This window comes from Acipenser ruthenus, chromosome 22 (genome assembly GCF_902713425.1).
Source record: "Acipenser ruthenus chromosome 22, fAciRut3.2 maternal haplotype, whole genome shotgun sequence".
In the NCBI taxonomy this organism is placed as follows: Eukaryota; Metazoa; Chordata; class Actinopteri; order Acipenseriformes; family Acipenseridae; genus Acipenser; species Acipenser ruthenus.
The window spans coordinates 8,625,698-8,649,453 of NC_081210.1; the positions used below are offsets into that span (position 1 = coordinate 8,625,698).

At 35.9% G+C, this 23,756-nt stretch overlaps 1 protein-coding gene across 6 annotated transcripts in view; it reads left to right on the plus strand.

Moving 5' to 3' along the window:
• The first annotated feature begins 289 nt into the window (after positions 1-289).
• Positions 290-23,756, plus strand: part of LOC117431539 (protein ELFN1) — a 148,928-nt gene continuing 125,461 nt past the window's right edge. For 4 of the 6 annotated variants that reach the window (XM_058995953.1, XM_058995952.1, XM_058995954.1 and 1 more), the window contains exon 1: positions 5,344-6,246. The gene's annotated coding sequence lies outside the window, so the exon portion shown is untranslated. Of the gene's footprint in view, positions 966-5,343; positions 6,247-7,175; positions 7,253-23,756 lie in introns of those variants that run through there. The other 2 variants (XM_034052543.3, XM_034052547.3) reach the window with 2 other exon arrangements.

Sequence of the window (23,756 nt, forward strand, 5' to 3'; positions counted from 1 at the left end):
TACTGTTTTGAAGGTTCAGGATATAATTTCGTATTCTTGCCGATCCATAAATAACATCCGAGTTAAAGAAAGTAATATGCGAATTGATTTGCAGAGTTAATGAGATCGGTCGTCTAGAGATTTTGTTAATAATATCAAAGACTGATGCTTAAACTTGGCTTATGTTACTAGAATCTTTTTTTTTTTTTTTAATTACGATTCGTTTCCCAGAAAGTTTAATCAATCTGAAGTGAGGGGTATGGGATAAAAGCACGTGCAGTTTAATTAAATATTCCATGAAATAAAGCTCAGGGGAAGATAGGACCGTGACAGAATCTCTTACAGTGAGCATAAGGAAGTTAATGTTTTGCTGAAATCGGTACCATGTTGACATTAACGGCTTTTCAAATGTATTTTGTTTAGTTTCTTGTTCTGCAGACGTAAAGGTTTGTCTCGCACAGACAGCGGGATCTGGACTCGCCTTGCAACATACACGCTGAACTAAGTTACACCCATATATAGACTGTCAATGTCAAACAATCTGATTATGAGATTTAACTTCACCTGCTGGCATACTTTAGAATCAACATGCATTTACCGTTAAGTAACCAGTTCAGTCTTACAGTAATAAACCTTTAAAGATGGTTAAAATGTAGTGTCACGTCCGATCTCCTATAGAACATCGTGTTGCCGATGCATGACGGAAGCTCCAGACTCCGGCTCTGTTCGGAATATATAAAGGCAAAGAGCAACACAGCCTTCAATCAGGGTTTACCTTGAATTAATCACCTTCTGTTTAATGGATCTTTGAGGTTCGCGCTTGACGCAGTGAGCAGCTGCAGCCCATTCTGTTCTCACGCCGAGCCCACCCTGGATTTTCTGTTAGTAATTTGCTGTCTTCCTTGAATGTTTCTTGTGGAGACGGAGACCCCCAGATTTGCATCTGGACTGACCTGCAAACTCATGGACCCCCTTGATTTAAACAGGTAAGCAATAATTATTTTGCAATTTTGGAGCGGAGTGTTAAAATCGTCTTGCTAATCTGTCTATATGTGCCGCAGTAGGAATACGAGACTATTATTTCCTAATGAAACCACTTAAGAACAGATCTCGCTCGAGATTATTATTTTTTTCTTTTTTTTTCCTTTTTTTTGATGCCCCGGTTCCATTTCCAGGTACAACTATGCACTGCACTGTCGTTAAAACAACAGGTAGACAGGTAGGGTATGTATATGAACAAGTTTACTATTATTTTGGTTGATTTTCTTTTTAGAAAGAAGTGCAGGTATAGAAATAGGCAGCCGCAAACGTTAAACATGGACTTTTTTTTAGTGAGTTTCATCTTAGAAGTATGAATGTGTAAACCCCAGCAGGGATCGCTGTTTGACTTTATTTGTAAACTTTTTTTCTTTTTTGTACTGCCGGGTATAAAGAAATCTGGTTAAACTGGTTAGCGCTGTATGAGTGGTTTAAGAAATGTAACAAATTAATGCGTAATAAAACAGGACAATTTCAACCCACAAATGACATAAGCGATAAGTTGGAATATTGTGTTTAAGACAGGCTATTTATTTTGCTGAAAGTCTTTTTTTATTTTTTTGCTTTTTAAGTGTGACTGATCTTAATCCCTAATATTACGTGTACAATAAATTTCTAATGAAAGGGGGCCCCGGTGAAATATAGAATGGTTTGTTTTCCGGGCATAGATGACATTTAATTTTGCTCAAGAAATTACAATAAATATCTAATGAAACGAGCTCTTCAGAATTCAGCACCAGGAACCGCGGACAGCTGTACAGTCCACTACAGTCCTCCTCAAGGAAAAAAATGTTTCCATTGCTTTTGAAAAAAAATGAACAATCTGCTTGTCATAATTTTGACAATATTTAAAACTGTTTGGTGCTTAGTTTAATGCAACTTAAGTTTTAACCTTATATTTGTTGGTAGATCTACTTAACCAGAAAGAAAAGAGCAGATTGCAATCAATGTTACGTAGAACAGGCAATCAGATGATTAAAATAATATAAGCTATGTTCTTTGTAATGTTTTGTGGTTAAATAATGTTACACGCATACCAACGTGTTGCATAGCAGTATAACAACATTGTGCAATCATTGTAAAACGCATCCATGCAAGGTAAATCATATATAGTAAAAGTATGGTAAAGCATTGATAGTGTCATGGTTAACAGTGATAAAGACAGTTTGAGGTACGGTATTTAAAGAGCTTTTCTGTACAAAAGATAGTATTTCAGTCAGTAAATGTATACTCCCTGCATTGAGCATCCACCATTTATAAAGATATTGCTTTGCATTTTGTGCCTAGTAAAGATTACAAAACCTATTAGTTGTCACTGGTAAAATTATTCAACTCTTATAAATTAAAGAACTTAACCCATGACATACTGAATACTGAAGTGCAACACAGGTGTACAAACAATCTCAGCATTTTACACCCACCAATTATAACATCCTTTTGGGGTGACTGTTGTTTTCTTATACAGTTGTGTACAACTGACTGTAATGTAGGCTTACTGTAATTATCTTTATTATGTGGACTCAGCATGCACTGTGGCCAGTAAATTAAACTGCATGTTGCATAAACAACAGATTCTTTAACATTGCTTACCTCCCAGTCCAGATGATTTATTTATAACAGTACTTTAATTTAGCCTGTGGTTTTGCTTGGGATTGACCATGATACTTTTGTATTTTTGGTACCATAGTTTTGTATTGATACTCACTCTTAAGGAATTAGACACATTTGAGTGATCTGTAGTTTTCTATAACCTTTAAAATAATGCTATTGTACATGCATGCCTCACTTGTATATAGGGACAAAGTCTCTAGAAAAAACACACTGGGCCATTTTTACTGTGGAGTGGACAATTGGCCTGCAAGTTGCTGATGGTGGAAAATACAGGGCACTGTTATAAAAGCACACTGGATTATTAGTCATCCTTGAAACCAGTGCTTTAGTGGGAGCTGTTATGTTTGTTATAAAAAAATCACAATCACTTTGAAAGAAACAGCTTGCAAGTGAGATCCAATCCCTGAAACTGAACTTTTATGTATAGCCAGCTTTTAACTTGCATCACATTTTACCAAGGAAAGAAATATATGATCTAGCGGTTGCCAATTAAAAGTGAATGTATTAACATTTTGAGTTTCATCTACACAGAAAGTGTTCATGTCAGTCAACTTCCTAAGCTTCATCACTGTTGGCTTCTTTTATGAGTCAAGTTGTACACAGTAACTTGATTTTTTTGCTCAAACCTTACCTTCAACTGTATATAGAGACTGACATCAATGTAACTGACATGCCTAGGTGAAATATGAGCTATTGTTCTAGCAATATTAAAAAAAAAGTATAGCAGAAATGTTACTAACAGCAATTTAATCTAATCTAAGTAGCATTTTTATTTCCAAGTGGCCTGTAACGCTGCAATAGAAGCATTCCCAAGCCCTTTTAATGGATTTACATTTCATGAATATATTGCAAAGCGTTGACACAATCTTTAATTTCTAACTGTTAAAATCCACTTTGACCAGCATATCTTGGAAAGGTATTTGACTTCACCACTAATACCATTCAAAGTAAAGGTCATAGCTTAATTTAACAAAAGACCATTTCATTTTCAAACCCAAAGCAATTACAACTGCTAAAACCACTGAAAGCATCTGCGTGCTCAGCTAACGGTCCAGTGCTCTTTTCACTCCACATCTTACTGTGTTTCAACATTTAAAAATGTAATATGTTAGAATCTCTAAGGGTGCATTACAATAGATCCCCCTTCTCCTTCATGTTGGCTCCTCCGGGCTGGAGTCCTCCTCTGCTCTGTTGGGTGGATTGAGATTCAGTAAAACAAGATGGCACAAAGATTCTAACTAGAAAGGGACTAATGAGAGCCAGCATAGAGAGCAATAAGAAAGACACATTAGGGTTTGATAATTGAGAGGCTGCTGTAAGTATTAAAACAGTCATATCCTGGACTTCAACTCGTGTCCCACAGTAATTGTCATTCTCCAAGGGAATATGAGCTTACTGCAATAACACCTTATGAAGCATTGGCATATTGTAACATTTAGTGAAAAAAACATGATAAACTATGGAAAATAAGAGGGAAAGCATGATAAAGTTACCATGCAAATTTACTATAGTAAAGTATATTAGGTGACTGTGAGATAGTACTGTGCAATAACTAAAACAAAGATAAAATAGAATTTGCAAAATGAGCATATTAAAAGAAGATGTATGGACCATGGATTGCATTTGTAATGCATTGCTTGAAACAAAATGCATTAGCATGTAGTGGTGTTATTGTGTACATATATTTAAATCTTTGCACCCAACATCAATGTGTTTTAAATGAAAGTTTTCAAAAAGTGGGGCCATTTCAGTCATCTATTGGATTAAAACATAATCAAAGTACGACTCTTGAACAGAGCACATAATGAATGTTGTCAGTGCTTGTCACAAATAAATATCACAAATAATGCCTAAGGACCAAGCCATAGAATTATTGCATTTGTCAATACTCAAAAAGCCTGGCTGCAGTTACTGTATATCTCAATAAGAAATTGTATTTATTAAAGTGATTAATACCACACAATACAATTGTTCAGCATAACAAAGTTTATTGTATTGTATTGTATTGTATTTCAAAATTAGTATATAATAGTTAATAAAACACTTGTAAGAAATAGCTATTTAAATGAGTATTTAAAAAAAACATCATATTAAGCTTTTGACTACTTGACTTTATGGCTGGTTGAACTGTATACATGAACACATCTGTTTGTTTAAAAACTAGATTAAATTTGTTTAAGAGTATGATTCACTAAAGGTTTAGCAAATGTGAACATTTATTATTACAATATTTGGATGTTTCCAAGTACATTTTTTAATAAGGTGGGCAATAGTTATGTCGGTTGGGGAACTATTTTCGGCATTGGCTAACCGAGATATATGTATTTGCCTCTTCTATAGTGCCGTACAGCCAAAACCTTGAGCATCTCAAATCAATTCAGTTAACTTTCATGCAGATACTGTACAAGAATCCTGCTGACAAGGAAATAGGACATTTTTGGTGACTATATTACAGAACGGGTTTTAGTTACATACCACTTCCCCTAGTCAATAGTTAATTTAATACTAGGAGGTAATGTCTAAACAAAATAATATGTTAGCCTATGCACATTGGTTTTTTCTCCGTTGAAAATGTATGTTTCTGGGTATATGGCTATGGAATGGGCTGTCCTGCGCACACATTTCCTCCTGTCTCTATTCCCTCTCTCCTATCTTGGTTTGCTGTCTGTGGATTGAGTCAGCTGTTTTGTATGCTAGCTGCCTGGGCTGGCTGTTTTGTGGAGGAGAGAGAGATCGTGCGCTGGATACTGAAAAAGAATCAGCGTTTAGATGAATCGGGTCAGAGACATAGGAAGAGATACAGCAATCTCACTGTGAAACTCTGTTTCTCAGGGACAAGTAGCTTGCATTCCCAAAGGGGAAGCGACGGTGGCTTTAGGAAACGTGGTCTCTTGACAGAAAACAACAGGGATCTTAATTTTTGCGACCTAATCTATTGGTAAACACAGGTACTGTGGTAAATGGGGGGAAAAAGATCTACGCATGATCCAAGTTCATGCGACGTATGTCATGCACACATTTTCAGTGTGGTCTGATGCAAGTGTAACAGCTAACACATTTCAATCAGGCTTTAGATCGTTGTTTTTATTAGTAAACGTCTGGTTGTTAAATGGGCAAGTGGACATGGACTGGCAACCACAAGACCTAAACCGATCTATGGACTCAAACAAGTGGGTGCTTTAAATAAAAGGGGATGGGCATAGCATGTAAATCAAATCTCGCTTGAACGGTATTAAGAACGGACCATCCTTTCTTAGGGTTATGTGATTGAATGGGCAAGTTGCTGACTCGTTTTGCAAGCCGGAGCTGCTAGTGAACACGTGGATTTCCCTTTCCCCAGAGCGAGCATCTTCTTTGGTTACTGCTTTTACTGACATTAACATCTGGCGTATATTTAACTCTGGACACTTGCCTTTCCTCAAAGTAAGACAATACTGATCTATGGTAAACGACTTTAATTCTGTGCTTAATGCTGCTTTGAGATGAAGCGAAAGTCAGACACGGACTCTAAACAAATTTCAATAAACTGTAAACACACGACTTAGAGCCTCCAAACATACATGGAAAAGAAGATTTAAAAGAAGACTTTGTACGATCTGATCCAAAACCTACAAAAAGGTAAGCACATTTTTCTGAATCCCTTTCACTTTATTTCATATTGACAGTTAAAGAAGATAAGAAACTAGTCAATTCTCATCACAGTTTAGTTTGTAGGTATTTGGGAAATACTGTATAGGGTATATGGCACATGAAACACTGTGTAACAGTTGGTCTGAAATTTGGGTGTTGGGGGGGGGGGGGGGGGATTTAAGTTAGAAAAAAATATTGCGTACTATATATTTATATATAGACTTATCTATTCTTAAAATAATAATTTTGTAATATATTTACGCACAAATTAATTTTTGCCTTGTTTGTAATTGCACTGACTAAGATTTCTCTACATAATATGCAACGAGGGAATGAAAAACCTAACACCTTTAAGCGTATGTTTTGTATACATATTCAGCCATATTGCAAAACTGGGTAGAATGACTATAGTGTTTATCACAACGATCTAGAAAGCTTTCCAAAACTGGGTCTAAGATGACAAATCAAATTAAGACGGTCTTAACCCAGGAGTTTAGAGTAGATTAATATGAACGTAAAAGTAATATATATATATCACATAGCAAGTGCCACGACCATCACAATCAGGTCTTTTAATATAGCCTCTTTAAATTACTTTTGTGACAATCAATGTGATTTCATCGCCTTAAATTGTATCCTTAACCTAAAATCAGTTTATGCTACAATGTTGACAGAATTAATAGCCCCATCTATTTTGCAGCATAGTTTGGAGTATTCGTAAATTACATTTGAATATAGAGTCACGCAGCGTTGACTGCAGAAAACGACTAAACGCATGTATTAGCTAGATGAGACCCGTCAAGTGTACTCCAGAGATTATGGTCATAGACGATCGATTTTCCTGTTTTGCCATAATACTTGTGCCTGCCTCATTTTGGCACACTCTGAATAACTGATGTTTGGGGTTTTGCTGTCAGAATTCCATTGATTTCACATGGATAACGTTAGAGCGAGGGGCTTGCAAGCTCAATGAGGGCATGCGAGACAAAGAGAGGTAAGGACCCTTCTTTTTAAAATTAAATCGTTGGTAACAAAGACATATTACATCATACTTATTCTGTTGTAACTCCCATCTGCAGTCAATAAAAAAGCGTTTTCATTTGTGGTTAAAGTTGACGTTCATACCAGAAAATACGGGAAGGGGTGCACAAAAGTATAGCTCTTGATGCAGACTTCACGCATTGTACTCGGGTACTAGATTATTGGCGGTCATTAAACCCTGAGTAACTGTCCTTGGTGCTCAACATGGCTTGCACGCAAGTACACAGTATTTGCAATTTATGTTTACTGTAAATATATTTTAGTACAGTTGTTGCTTATTTAGTTTACATCTTTACAAAATGTGACATGAATAAAATGAAACTATTGCAAACCTTCCAAGTCATAATCAAGACCGAATAAAATGTCACATTTATTTACTTGAAACTTACTTTTCAAAGGGTAACTGACTACTTGTCAGAAATGTATTGTAGATGATGCCATGATTTTAACTGCCCTTGTGATTAATTTGGACCTTATGCAGTGGCGCTGGAACATTTTATAGTGGGGGTGCTGAAAGCCATTGAGCAAAACTGTAACCCCTGTATATGATGGAAGCAGGTGCACAGCACTTCAATTCAGGGGGTGCTGCCGCACCCCCAGCACCCATAGTTCCAGCGCCCCTGACCGTATGTGTTGGATTTATGTTCTCCAAGGAATGAAGAGCAAGCGGCTTGGGTTTCTTTGGTAACACATCATAACAAACTGTATTCAAAATATAGATTTGTAATGTAACAGGTGATACTGTTTTTTATCTTTCTGGGTAACATTGAAATGCTTTAAGATGTTAGTTTCATCATACCAAACAAAGAAGGGACATGTGTAAATTAAACACGTATACACGGCTGAATGTAGACAATAAAATATGTGGCCAAAAACACAGTGCTAGGTTTTCCAAATAACAATAACCTGCTTATAAGTCTGTCCCAATTTTGTGAAAAATTATTAGCAGTTTGTTATGTCCGTTTTAAAGCCACATTGCATTTTAATTGTACTTTATCACTAATTACAAGAGACATATACTTCTCTCTTTAAATGCTCCTCATCCAAAACTACTTGCCAGCTAGACTACTGTAATGTTATTTATTATGTTGTAAGCTACATACTATTATTATTCCTGAAATACAAAAAAAAAACAAGTAATTGTACCTATACACACCTGCTCATCTTAATTCAAAGTAAGAAGGGACAGATTTCAGATCCCTGCAACAATTACTTTGTACATTTCTAATGAGTGACTTTGCACTCTTACTCCAGAGTATCAATCCTGGCCGTTCTATGTATGTGTGTGTGTGTGTGTGTGTGTGTGTGTGTATACACACAGTTATATATATACAATTACAATTACAATTACACAAGTATATCATTTAGTCTCTATTACCGCTTTTAATATATAAGTATGTGGTTCATGCAAATGCATTGTGGGTAATGCTTTAATGTTAGTAAACTCGTAACCACTGCTCTTCCTTTTTCCCTTATGATGCTGATTGCTCTTAAAGCCACATTAGATTAATGTAAAGTTTTAAATAATATTGTGTTCCAATATACATTCATAATATTGACATCTGGATAGGAATATATCCCAGCCCCAATACATTAATTATCACACATCTGACATATATTCTGTTTTATTTCTATTTTCATTTTTCATGCTATGCACCTTCTTTTTAAGGAGAAACAATACTCATTATATAAAGGTCAATCTTTTTAAGTGCTTAATTTTCCAAATCCACATATCCAAATTTCCATTTTGACAAAAAGTAAGCCTAATTATCTAGAAATGTTCCAGCTCAGACAATTAATCTTGTGAGATATAAGGATTTAATTAATGTAAATCTACACCACAGTATTTAGTTTCCTTGAGGCAGCTTTAAAAAATGCAGGAACCAAGCCAAGGCATTATCTAAGTCTATAATCGCTAATAAGTTGGGCAAATAGTAAAGATAATGTGTGTAATGTCTACTGTTAGCACCAAGCTCATACAAAACATTGTTAATTGTTTAAAAGAAAACTACCTTGTACACCACACTGCTTTAATAAAATCTTATTAAAGCAGTGTGGTGTCTTGACAAGGGCAAGAGAAAACAAATTGTTTTTTTCTGTTGATACAAAGCGAAATAAAATACAACGTCTTGAAAAGGGCTTTGTACATTTTACAGGGACGCAGACAGCAGTGGCCTATCCAAAGTGAATATAATTAGGGAGTGTGAGTTTCGTAGCGTGGATAGTGCTGTGTATCGTTGGTTCAGTGTCGTAATACTGGAGCTCCAGTATTGGGTCCAATGATTATGGAAAAGACAAATTTCAGTTCATGGTACCTACTGAATGAAAAGTACTTGTTTTATTTATAAAATAAAAATAATACTATACTGTATTAAAATGCAGTAAATTCTGTGATTTTGTTATAAAAATTGTTTGCATTAATTTACATGCACAGGAAATGACAGAAAACGTCTTTCTTCTAATGACATAATTATACTGTGTTTAACTACTGTACAGTGCATTCAGTAATGTCTTTTTTGTTATAAAGAGTGCTTGCGTTTGTTTACATGCAAACAAAACAAAACCTACTTTTTTGTAATGATGTTCTGTTATTAAAATAAATCACTGCTCTTTCAGCTCTTTTTCTCACGCTCGTGATGAGCTGTGATAGGAGAAAGTCAACCCGTTTTTTATACCATATCTGCATTTCATTTACCAATATTTTATTTAATTTCGGGGTTATATATTAATGAACTGGTCATGTTTTGGGAGATTACTGATCAACCGCATGTTTTCACAACCGCACAGGGCTCGGTCCCAGTTATTGCGGCTATGCAGAGTTCTACTATATAACATTTGATTGAATTTGCAAAACATAGTTTTTAAAAACATAATTAAAGCCATCTGTGTATTAATTATGGCACTGTGGTATATATTTAGACAATAACATGTAGGTCTTAATACAATCACAGCACAACTTCAAATGTATTTTTTTTTATTTTAAAATGTGTGACTTATCTATTATTTTACTGGTTACTTACATTTTGAAAAATACCCTAATCCTTCCATCAACTTCACCACAGCCACATACAGTACAAATATGCAGGCCATGAACAGAGGCAGTTTTATCTTAAAGCATCTGTCACCCAAGTAATTTCCTGCATTACATCTGATTTTGGCCTGCTTATTGCATGAAAGTAAAAGTCTATATCCTCAACTGTAAAATGGAAGAACCACACACCGTAGCTCCATTCTGCAGTGGATACCAGTAGGATCCTAGAATTACCTTATCACTTTCATCTTTAAGATACATAAATTACCATCAATCAGAACTCAGAAAGCTCTATCTGTAAAAAGATTGATGAGTTCCTGGCAGCTTTACTAGTTCCCTGTAAGTGATAATCATGTGGTGTTATCATTATGGTTTGTGAGGAGAATCTGAGTTTAAAAGATACTATCATAATGGAGTCATAACAGCACAAGAAACCCATTCTGTCATAATAAAAATTGTCTTTGGTTACCATGAGAAGCCAGAGGAGTGGCTTTTACTTCTACAAAACATAATTATTCCAGCTTGCCACATTAATATGTATGAGTGAGCAATCTTCTGTCTGTGCTTACTGTAGTTACTATATATGTTTGTGTGCATTCAGACATTACACTCTAAACGGCTATGCAATCTGTGTTAATGAATGTAATATAAACTGTGTTCTCTTTAGATCATTTAAATACAGCCCACTGTATTTTTGTATTTTGAATCTAGTATTTATTTCATTTCTAAATAATCTAATCATTAAATGCTGTACATAAGTGTAGCAGGATAGCATCAGGAATGACACACTCAGAAACAAGGAGCTGCAGTTCAAGCGTTGTTTTGTACTTTTAATATATAAACAAACAGGGCACGAGGGCCAAAATAACAGGTTTCAACAAAACAATAATGAATACTAACACTGATGTCAGGCTGGGCATTCACCTTCACTGACTAACACAGAAAACCACAGTTTAACACACACCAAAACTCCCTTTACCAGACAAAGGATTTCTCCTGCCTTATATACATGTGGCCACTCCCCAATTAGAACTCAATTACTTAACTGGGGAATGGCCACACCTGTGATTGTTGGCAGGGACAGCAATAAGATATGTTTAGTAATATCCTTGAAATGAAGTTTCTAAGACAGTGAGATCAATGATGTCCATCTTTACTATGATCTGTATCTTTGTGTATTATTATGCATTTATCTCCTGAAGTTAAAGGGTCCTGCCACATGAGAAGACGCCTCATAGATCATTAAAATCCTGCGTTCAGACTCACAAAGCCATCTCTCCCAATCAAAGTCATTTTAAGAGACATGTTTCCCTCTCATCTCTGGGAGACACAGCAGAGGTACTAAAACAGAGGTATGGAGTGTAAAGGAAATCAACTGAGGATTCTTTTCAGAAACTTCAATACTCTTCTCTTGCTACATGATACAGAACCTCATCAACAATTTACATTTTCAGAAGAATAGATGCTATCACAGTTTGCCACTGTCATATTTATCTATTTAAATTGATGCTACTGAATGAATGTTTTCACTTACTGAAGGTAACTATATGTAGTATTCCATGATATCTATGGAGTATTGAACAAATGTCTTGGTACAGAACTATGTTGCTTATGGGTCTGGTTCAATCAATATGTAGTCTGTACACGGTATAAGAAGGAAAATGCAATTACACCACAACACCAAGTAACCGTGCTGACTAATTGAGGCGTGATCTGATTTTTCAGACAATTGAACCATACCCTAAAAGCTAAAATAAACAATTACAAGACCCTAAGGTTTTTTTTAAATCCCATTCACTCTGGTGTGCTCCTGGCTTACTTGTGTTTGATAGCCCATATAGGATTATATCCAATGCTAAATGAGTGTTAGAAAACTGGTTTAAAGGTTTACACTTTGGGGTTTTCTCAATCACTGGCATGGTCAGATAAAAATGCTACAACAATGCAATTCATCATATAGCTGAGATTAAGATGCAATAAACAATCATTTATCCCCTCATACCTCTTTACAATCCATGTTCAGACACGCTTTCTATCAGTTTGGGGACTTGGACAATGCCCCCTTTTAGGGTCTATCTTTATGGATTTAAATAAGGCTTAAGTCGCTATCAATTAGCACCAATGCCAATACAAAATTGTAGTCTTAACTGCTCTACAGTGCTCACGGCTGAATTAATCTGCACCTCTAATCCTTTAATTGCCAGAGCCAGAGATTGTGTTAAGTAGATTTATTTTTCTGAATTTCCATTAAAGTTATTGGTCTATGACTACACAAATAAATTCTTTAAAACAAATACAAACACAAGATGAGCAGAGTTTTGCCAATTTTGAACAGCCGACTGAACCGGGCCCCATTAATAATGAGGCTCGTGTTTGACAAAACTTCCATCCATTTCATCAGGTAGTATTTATTCCAGTTCCCTTGCTTACCACACTATGTTCAGCGTTCCATCTCTCAAAGGAACAGTGTAAAAAACAAAAAATGAATGTCTTTCCCACCACCCTGCGAGGAGGAAATGGTGCTATCCAGCTGTGATGAGCCCTGACAGAGTTCAACCCTTTTATTATTGCACTTTCTTAACAGGAGCTGGTCTCCCTGTCACAAGGAAGAGATCTAATTTTGTTCTGAAGCTTAATTCATTTAACTTTGCGGAATTGCCTAGGTATGCGAAAGAGCAAATCTGAATCTTCTTGCCAAACATTCTTATCAGGTAATTCAAATCCATCTAGAATCCTTCATTTGGCAGAACATGAATATTGCTGTAAAGTCTCTTCAAATAATCTCTGTTTCAAGATCACAGGTGCGATAAAATTATTACTGTATGCAAGGTAAACCATTAAATGGTTTACCTTGACGCTTTATTCAATTATATTATAGGCTTTCTTCAATTATATTACATTATGACGCTTTCTTCAATTATATTATTATTTTATATGAACACTGGTCAATATGATTTTAAATAATGTGTACAAAATAATTGTATGTAAAAATGTGATATCTTGTAACAATTGTAAGTCGCCCTGGATAAGGGCATCTGCTAAGAAATAAATAATAATAATAATAATAATAAACACTATTCAAAATAGTTGGAACAACCTTCTTAACTATATAACAATATTTTAAAACCTTATTTAGCACTTCATTTTCAAATCTTTTCCATAGCTATTTCTGTTCATAGCTATTTCAGGTCTGTAAATACCTTTAGAAACCTGAACTGTATTCAGCTGACTGTTTCCCAAAGGTCATGTTCATTCCTGGCATTTTAAACTATGCATTATAAAGAGTATCCTCAGAGAAGTATCACATGTTTGCTAGTTCACTTATCTGGCCATTTTAAATAACTGTCTGTTATTATGATAAAATTAAAATTGTTAAAAAGCCAGCAATATCCTAGAACAGTTTCATGGATATCAAACTACATTTTATTCATAAAAAGGAATATTCATTAAATAAGAAAAACGTACCATTCTTGAAATAACTCATAAGTAAAATCTTTGTAAATTTGATTCATTATGTGGTTGAAAACAAAAACAAAATGATATATTCAGCACTAATAGAGATGACACAAGAAGGATGAAGTAGCTGTTTGTACAAGCAACAAAGAGTTGAAGTTGGCAACCATTTGTCTTTTATTCTAACATTCTAATTTATTTCAGTTTAGCAAAGGAAATATGACACCAAAATCCAAAATACACATGTGTTTTTAAAAGTTTCAAGGAAATGTATGAAAGGAAGATTGTCGGTGACAGATTAATGACATTTAAGTGAGTTGGTGTTCTGATATAGTGTAATGTGCAATTCAACTCCAAAATGTGCACCCTTCTGCAAAGCTGATCATTCATCATGTCACTCACCATCATTTTGCACAGATATCACATTGAGCAAACAGACAGGTTGCACAAACCAAATTACATCCAGATAAATGTCCCACATTTTCTGTTTTGACAGCTTATCAAGTCTAATGTGTATGATTCTTACTGTATTTAACTCTTTTTCTCCACCATTGAAAATGATCTGCTTAAATAACGATTCCTATGAACAGTATTCATAATATTTATTAGTATTCTCATTTCTGAAGAGGAACCTGTGTGGCATGTGTTTTAATACAAGATTCTCAAAGTTCATGATGGAACTCATCATATATATTTTTAAGAAGTCAAAAAATATCAGCATTACTATTACTGCAAATAAACAGGTATGTGCAGATAGTATAGCCAGGCATGCTGAAACAAACACGTAATGTAATGAAATGTCAGTATTGCTTCTTTGAAATCTCTATAAAGACAAATATAAAAAGGGGAGATATGAGTAATATACAGTCAAAGAAGGATAAAAGGAAAAAAGAAAAAATGAGTAACTCTGAAAAGCAATACAAAAATAAACCTTGAAAAGCCCTTTTTTCTGTGGAAAGTCATATAATGCAATAGTCATATGAATAAATCATATCGCATATAGCAGCACAGTGTATTTTCCTAGATATAACTCAAATACAAACAAACAAAAAAATAACAATACAATGTATTTTTTTGCGATTATATTATTGTCTACTGGGGGAACACTCACTGAAGCATATTAGATATTGTACAGTACAACCCAGCACAGTACAGTCATTTCCAAATGCAGCCCTTTACATTGCTGTAACAGAGGAGGGTTGAGGCTTGAGCCCAGGCTACTGCAGATGTAGATTAAGCAGTGCACAGGAAAGGACCTGTGGGTTAAAGATGTAGATTCTGGAAATAAGCTTTTTATGTCTGACTCAGCGTGTGCTTACTAATAATACTCTTAGAAGGCTCCAGTATGTCCCAAATGCTGCTGCTCGTATCCTAACAAGATCAAAAGCGTGTGATCATATTTCACTTGTACTATGTCAACTCCATTGGTTGCCTGTTAACTTTAAGATTGATTTTAAAATTGCAATGCTAGCCTATAAAGCTCTAAATGGCACTGCTCCTTCATATATTGCTGACCTGCTTACTCCCTCTGTCCCTGCTCACAGCCTGCGTTCCTCTGAGGCTGGTCTGCTGGTTGTCCCCAGCTCCAGGCCGCACACTCAGGGTGACAGGGCTTTTTCTGTTTATGCACCCAGACTTTGGAACTCCTTGCCAAATTATATAAAAAATTCAGGCTCTCTGGAGTTTTTAAAACTTCTTTAAAGACGTATTATTTTAAATTGGCTTTTAATTGTATGTTGTAACAATGCTGTTGTTGTTGTTGTTGTTGTTATGCAGGATTACAAAATCAATCACCGGATTGCCTTGGCTACAGCCCGGCTGAGAGTGTGGCAAAACAAACAGGCCTGGATGCCTGGTAGACACGTTAAACTATGTAGACTGTACAGTCCATCTACTGTAGATGTTTTACCCTCCATAGGGGGGATGTCATTTATTTAAATTTGTATTAAAATTTGCGTATGTTTCATTTATTGGCGTAGTTTACTAGTTTTGTTAGTGTACCTGTGGGCCTGGTAATTAAATGATTTGGCAACACTTGACGTTGTGTCTCTAATTACTTTGTATTTACATAGTAGTTACTTTGTAAATACATGCACTTAGTACACATGGTCCAGTGGTTAAAGAAAGGGGTTTGTTAGCAAGAGGTTCCTTGTTAAATCCCAGCTCAGCCACTGACTCACTGTGTGTGACCCTGAGCAAGTCACTTAACCTCCTTGTGCTCCATCCTTCGGATGAGACCGAGGTCCTATTGTAAGTGACTCTGCACAGCAGTTGTGATGCATAGTTAACCCCCTAGTCTCTGTAAGTTGCTTTGGATAAAAGCATCTGCTAAATTACTAAATAATAATATTAATAATAATAATAATAATAATAATAATAATTGTATCAAAAAAGCTTAGAGTTAGGGTTAGGTTTAGAGTTAGGAATAGGAGTACGCATTATGTAAATTGTAAGTAACTACTATGTAAATGCACAGTAATTGTAATGTAAAGTGCCACCTTGGATTGTAAGTTTAACTCCCTTTTTAATGCCTGCAGTCTCTTTATGCATGTACTGTGTGGTTCTCTGTTGCATTTTCTGATACAGGCATTCTCTATTGTAGAACTTCTATGCAAATATGTTGGCTTTAACTGATGAAAGTATTTTATTTCATTTGTATCTAATATGGGGAATTCTAGCTGCCTGATCGTCTGGTTTATGAAAAAAAAGAAACGTCTTTGATTGAGGTGGTGAAGCAACTTATGTGAGGTCTTTGCTGTCCACTTTCTACAGCTTTAGGTGAGTGGAGAAAGGAAACCGTTTACATAACTAGCCATTCTGACCAGGGAGTGTCTGCAAAGTGCACCAATACACTGATATAGCTGATGATGCAGAAACTATCAACAGAGAATAATACATTACAGACAATAAAGAGATGCTAAAGCACCTTATAAGAAATGGTAGATTAAGAACATTTACACTATAGGGAACAAACTGTTATATAAAGCGAGGTCTAAAAATCCTAAAACTAATCACAGTAATTAGCTCCTTGGAGAGAAGTAGGATGTGAATAGTGAGACAGAGATGTCTAAAATAATTACAGTTGTTCTACTGTGTGGTCCAGTGGTTAAATAAAAGGGCTTGTAACCAGGAGGTCCCTGGTTCAAATCCCACCTCAGCCACTGACTCATTGTGTGACCCTGAGCAAGTCACTTAACTTCCTTGTGCTCTGTCTTTCGGGTGAGACGTAATTGTAAGTGACTCTGCAGCTGATGCATAGTTCACACACCCTAGTCTCTGTAAGTCGCCTTGGATAAAGGCGTCTGCTAAATAAACAAATAATAATACAGGGGATGAAGGTGCACAATATTTGCACGGTGGCTACATTGACAGTCACTGTCTGCATTATTCTTGTATTTAGGACCTCTTAATATCTCAGACACTGGGTCCTATTCACTAAAATTTAAAGATCTGTGAAAAGTGTATGTTAGATGGCAGTAATAACACTGTAACTGAGCGGCTATGCTTGCAATTATAGTATAATTAAGAAAGTCACCATTGAAAGTTGTAATTACACATGTAATTTCACTGTGACTGATTACTGTGCCGTTAATCCAGTTAATGTTAAGACATAAGAACATGCTTGGTATTGGTTAGAGTACAGTTTTAATTATTTGTATTATTCATTAAAGCCTTTTAATTTAGATCTGGCCTTTAGTTTTATAGGAGCAGTAACTAATGCCAGTTGGTGTCATATTTTCTGTAATTATTCCCTTAACCTATTCATAATAAAAAAAAAAAACCTTGATGTTACTGGCATGCTTCCTGGTTGGTAAATATGTACATACAAACACTGCCTAGTTTCCATCCCTAGCTCCATGACTTCACTCATCCTCTGGGATTCGTAGATTAACCTTTAAAGTCCAAATGTAAAGCACCTCCAGAGCTCAGATCCTAAACCATGGACAGGGCTTAGTCACAAAGTAAAACTCAATACACAATTTTCATTCCCATGGTGACGTATTTTTAACTTACTATGGCAACATCACTATTGTCGGTCTCATTCCTTATTGTTTATTGCCTTTTCCTTGTTGCAACACCGATTATATATATCTAAATCCTAGACACCAGTCAGCAGTGTTTCAATCTATGCATAGGTCTTCGTCTCTCGTAATTATTAACTCTGTTTCTCTTGAAAGATCTTGATGTGTACCTCCAAAATTCCAATGACTAAAGGTGAAGCAATCAATCCAGACACTAATCTGTGAATTTACAGCAGAAGATTACAATCGGAATATGCCCCTGGATTCTGTGTTCAAGGTCCTGATGTAGATCTCTGTATAGATTGAACGGTTAAGGTCTCATTTGTGCTGTCTTTGATTTAAACAAATCGTCAGTAGCGCACAGAGAAGAAATGTCTGTTTCTGTTTTACCTTGAAACTTACCACCTTTTCCTGATTTGCATAAATTCATATTTAAATGTATTATGTGTTTTAACAGATCTACTTCTGTGTATAAATCAGATAATAAGTCATCTGATATCATGTGTCAGTGGCGTGACAAATGGCTTCCTTCTCCATCAGTGGTTGAGTTTTCCTTTGCATGTAAGGGCATTTTGTACTTGGGGTGACTGGCATCCATGTCTCTTCTGTTTAGATTGTTGTTCAGTATAAACAATGCTTTCAAGCTGCAAACACATCCAGAGCTCTACATTTAGATTTTGTAACTACTGGCCCCTTGGGCCACAGAGGTAGTGTTTTTACTGGACCAATATATATATATATAATGCTCTTTCATGATGGTTTTTAATATCCGTATTTTTCTAATGTGTACGGTAACCAAAGAGAGCCCACGTCTATCAAAAGAAAAGAAAAAAATGGCTTAGCGAAGCCTTTCAATGTACATTATCGCATTATTTCATTATTTCAGCCATTTAAAATGTGCACATTGGCGTGCTTGTCAGAAAATGAAAATACTGTATTCAATATTTGAAAATGTATGTGTACAAATGATACTCACAAGCAAATCCGCAACCGAGCTGTTACCATATGATAACAGCAACACTAAAAGGTTAACTGATTAATAATAATCCTAATAATAAACACTATTAAAACAATAATCATAATAAATATAATCCTTCTCAGAGAGTTGTATAGCCTCTTCCATGTCAGCACCAGTCTCACAGCTGATACCAACGAGTCCTGGAAAGATTGTGAATGGCATTTCTGACCTGAACACATACAGCATGATTTTCAAAAGAGGCAGTATCCCAAATCAAAAAGTTTAACAATTCGATCCTGTTGTCCAGCTTCCATGCGGCATATCTGGGTATCCATCAGTGCATCTTTTTCTTGCTACTGTCACAGTAGACATCTGTTAGCTTGCAAACTATTAAGGGCTATTCAGACTATAGCGTTTATACGCTGCGTTTCCTAAGGTAAAAAAATCGAACCTATGGAATACTACCTTTCATAATTGAGTGTAATCGCTGCACAGACAGTATTTTACATTACTGGGGGAAAATACATGTATACTAACATATATGATTGACATAAACCAGTTTTAGACAGTTTAATTTGCTCTAAATACAATACAACTTACCTGCGTATGCTACTGGAACTAATTAGATACATGATTTTGTTGTTTTATTTTAACATACCAAACATAGTGCTAACCTAAAATTCCCATTTCCTCACTTGTATTTTCCCATCATTTCTGTGTGTATTCTTTATCGAGCTATTTCTTGTGCTGCTTATCATAAAGAACAGGATATCGCTGCACTGCTATAATCAGACATTCCACCATCCTGCCTGTGGTATTTAACGCGAAGTCTGAATACAAAAATAGCAGCGAAACATCAGTGTAATAAATGCTGTAGTGTGAATAGCCCTTTACTGTCAGACTGGATATGATGTAAACTAAATGTTGAATTCATAACAAAAAAAGCTGCTGTTTTATCTGCGTCTGGGAAACTGACGGCAAACAAGGCAGAACATGACATTTGTTTCACTGTCATGATGAAGCCAGGTTAAGTCTTCCACTCCACTCGACGAATTGTAAAATGTGCCATGTCAAGTGAGCGAGTCTTACCAACAGCACTTAGACTACTTAACAACGTAATCTCAGATTCTAACTGTACAAAAAAACCCGAAAGTTCGGACTAGTTCAATTACGGCGTTATACGTGTTTTAAAAAATGGTTTTGTAAATTATTTATTTTTTAGCTTTTTGGCACACTGGCCCATTTCCCTGGGATCATGAATTTTCTTGGGTTATACAAAAATGTTACCGGCCCAGTCGGGCTTGTGGTGCTTCATAACTACCGGCCAAACTGCGATCTCTACCGGGCCCAGGCTGCGGGCCATGGTTAATGTCGAACCCATGGTTAATGTCGAACCCATGGTTAATGTCGGCCGGGCTGCCTAGCATATGTGTATCACAGATGAGTGATCTGAAACCACTGTCTGTGAAATAAAGGAACTCTGTGACCCTGGTTGTGATTGCTTCCTGGTTTATTTTATTTTATTAACAATACTTCAGATTTGAACAGAAATGTGGGTTAACGCATTAGACTATTCTGGAAGCTTTGGTTTAAATATCTCTAATTTACTCAAATGACCACAACTGTGGGGCTGTGTGAAAATGCTCATATTGACACTGTGTGTGCTCTTCGTGGACTTTTCATGAATACTAACACATTTTAACAGTTCTAGCCTAATAGTTTACTACAAAGCTACCTGTCACATCAGAGTAAAATTACACATAAGATATGTGTAAGAACAGGCCTTAAACGATCCATTGTGGTGGGGATATATCAAATAGTAAACACAATTCGAAATGCTGTATGTAACTGCGAACAGAAGTACCGACTATAACATCTGTTCGAACCACAACAGTGCCCCACCATCAGCTTTTTATACTCAATAAACATGGTTTAATTGAAAGTTAAAAAAAATATATAAAAAATATATATGCAAATGTCATAATTACTGTATTTGTCTTTTTGATGAAGTGCTTGATATGTAAACGTCAGTTTTCATGGGTAATTCTTTCAGTTGAAGATTAATAGAAAGAGATTGTTTGTGAAAGAGATTGCTGCTGATGTACACATTGTGTGTGGGCATAGGGTAGCTCGATTGCACTATACAAAAGGAAGACAGACATTACAAAGCACCTAACATTTATTTTAATTAAAGCTGGATGGCTGTTAAGTAGACTTTGTTTTTGGTTGCTGACAGGTCCAGCTGCCATGCTTAGTTTACAGTCCTTTGAATCCCAGGTTTTTAAACACTTTGGGCTAGATTCTCAATGCCCATTACTCCAAAACATAATTAGAATGATATTTTCAGATTTGAAAAACCCATCCAATAAAATGACCAAATCAGAAATAAACAACTAAAACATTTAATTAGGGTGTTGTGAGCAGTCCAACGTTGTTTCTTGTTTGTTTTAGAACTGTAAATGGTGTTTTTCCCTTTCAGACGTTAATATTGCAAATGAGGATTTGGAGTAAATATCTTTTTTAATCTAGCTCAATCTGTTATCATATGTAGCCACTTTATGTGGAGTTTTAACCTTTAGCTCCACAATTCACTGTTATTATTATAGTTCTATCCTTGTGTATTAAATACAGAACACTTGATGCTAAGCTTATTACAATTAACTGACTTTTTTGGGCACTGATGAATTGTACTGGTTATTACTGTATAATAGTGATGATCTTGAACATTCCTGTATATTTTATCATAGAAAACTAAACATAGAAAGTGTACTTCTTTTTTTTTTTTAAATTTAGAGTGACCCATTATTATTTTTAATTATTTTCTCCCAATTTGAAATGTCCAGTTATTTTTTTTCTCCTCACCGCAGCGAGTCCCCACACAGCGCAGATGTTCTGAGGGCGTGCAAGTGTCCTCCGATCTCACAAGCCTAAAGCCAGAATCGCTTTTACGCCGAGCAATCCATAGCAGAGGTGGGCGGGCTACCGATCCCGGAAGACAGAGATCAGCCCTGCGTCTCATCCACTCTGAATATGCTCGGTGTCTGGCCAGTAGGGTTTGCTGATGCGTGATGAGGAGAATAAGTCCCTGCCGGTTTCCCATCCTCACCCCTGGGAGCGTCAGAGCAAAGTTCAGCCCCTTTGCACAGACTGGACGGGAAGCGCTGCCGTCCAAGCTGTATGACTCATCCTGCGTTCCCTGCGGCAGCACTTTAACTGGATGAGCCACTCGGGGACCCCAAAAGTGTGCTTCTTTAAATAAATATATGTACCACTGCAGTGGAGGTATATTGTGAAAACCAGATAAACTCAGAAATATTAATCAATAAAATAATGGTTGAGGGCAACCCATGCTGAACAATAGCCAAAGTGATTCCGGGATTGAAGCAGGTCTGTTGCTAGGTAACCATACATACATACATACCATACATACATCATATTTTAATCGAACTTGATAATAATAATAAATGACTATTGATATAAGTGGTGGAATACTGTGTGGGCCCGATTTCCACTGACCCTTATTAAACTGTATTCAAAACGCCCCTTCACTTCAGTTACGTAACACCGTGTATTTAAAGACAATGCATACACGCTGTACATGCGACCAAGTGTAATGAAACTACGTAGTTCTGCTATCAAACAAACATCACACTAGTAGTTACTGATAATAAAGCATTTTGCTGCATTTACTGTATGAGAGTTTAACAAATCATTGCCATTCAACTAATGCATCTGTCAGCTAGTGGTATTACAGATACAATGTAAGATATTACACTGAGACCCATGTGGACTCATGTTGTATTAGACTTTAAAAGCATGACCTTTACAATGTAAGGTTACAGTGAACTACAGAGTGTAAGCCTCAAATCTCCATTCCATGAATTAACTAATTTATATAGTATACTGCAGTTTTGGGGGCTTATGTCAGAGCAATGACAAAAAAAAAGAAAATTGTATTTTTCTTCAAAATCAGCTGTTCATTTTGACTTTAATTAAATTTAGGCTCAATCCAGAAATGGTTGATATTTTAACAAAAAGAAGGGAATAGTTGGATCAAATGTTTGAAAATGTAAAACATAATTCATACAAATCTGTTGTGGCGTCATCATTACCCTCACGTGACTTGGAAAAGCAAATCAGTCAGAAATGATACTTCATTCTGTAGTATAAGATATACAGTATATACAGTTATTTATAACTTTAAGATACTGTTCTGAAGTGTTGATCTTTGTTTAATTGCTCATAAAGATGATGGATGACAGTGCAGTGGGGAATGAAACACTGCAATTCCTTTGCTTTCAACACAGTGCTAGGTCCTCCCTGGTCTGCAAGCAAGGCACGGTGCTTTGATAATGCCACCTCAATTCCAGACCTGCTAAAACACCCCATATTGTTAAGATTTCTAATCTCCAGGCACTTAGAGAACTGCCAAGTCATCTCTGTGAATTGTACTCCTGGCTGGGAATAGATTAAAGAAAAAGCTTTGCAGAAAGAACTTGTGATGGTTCTAGCATTGATATACGAATGAGATCTGGCTGCAACATCCCTATGAATAATAATATTGATTGATTTCTAATGACTATGCTTACCAAATTTTTTCTTATAAAACAAAGTAAAGGACAAAAGTGTGTTTTATAAATATATAGCATAACATATTTAGACAGATAGATAGATAGATAGATAGATAGATAGATAGATAGATAGATAGATAATATATATAGTAGGGCTGCTCTGATTAACAGATCAAAGAGTTGATCACAGATGATTTATTTTTTTCTTTTACAATTTACTCATGCAGAATCTTTTTTAATATAAAATAAGATCAACCAATAGAAGATCTGCATATTCTCCACAGCAATCCAATCATAAGTGAGCAGAGGCAGGACAGCTGAAGGTCTTGAGTAGGGTTAACCAATGGGAGAGTCAAAGATCTTCCCTTTGTTATGCAGGTGTCCAATCATGAGTGAGCAGAGGTGGGACATACACCGTTGAA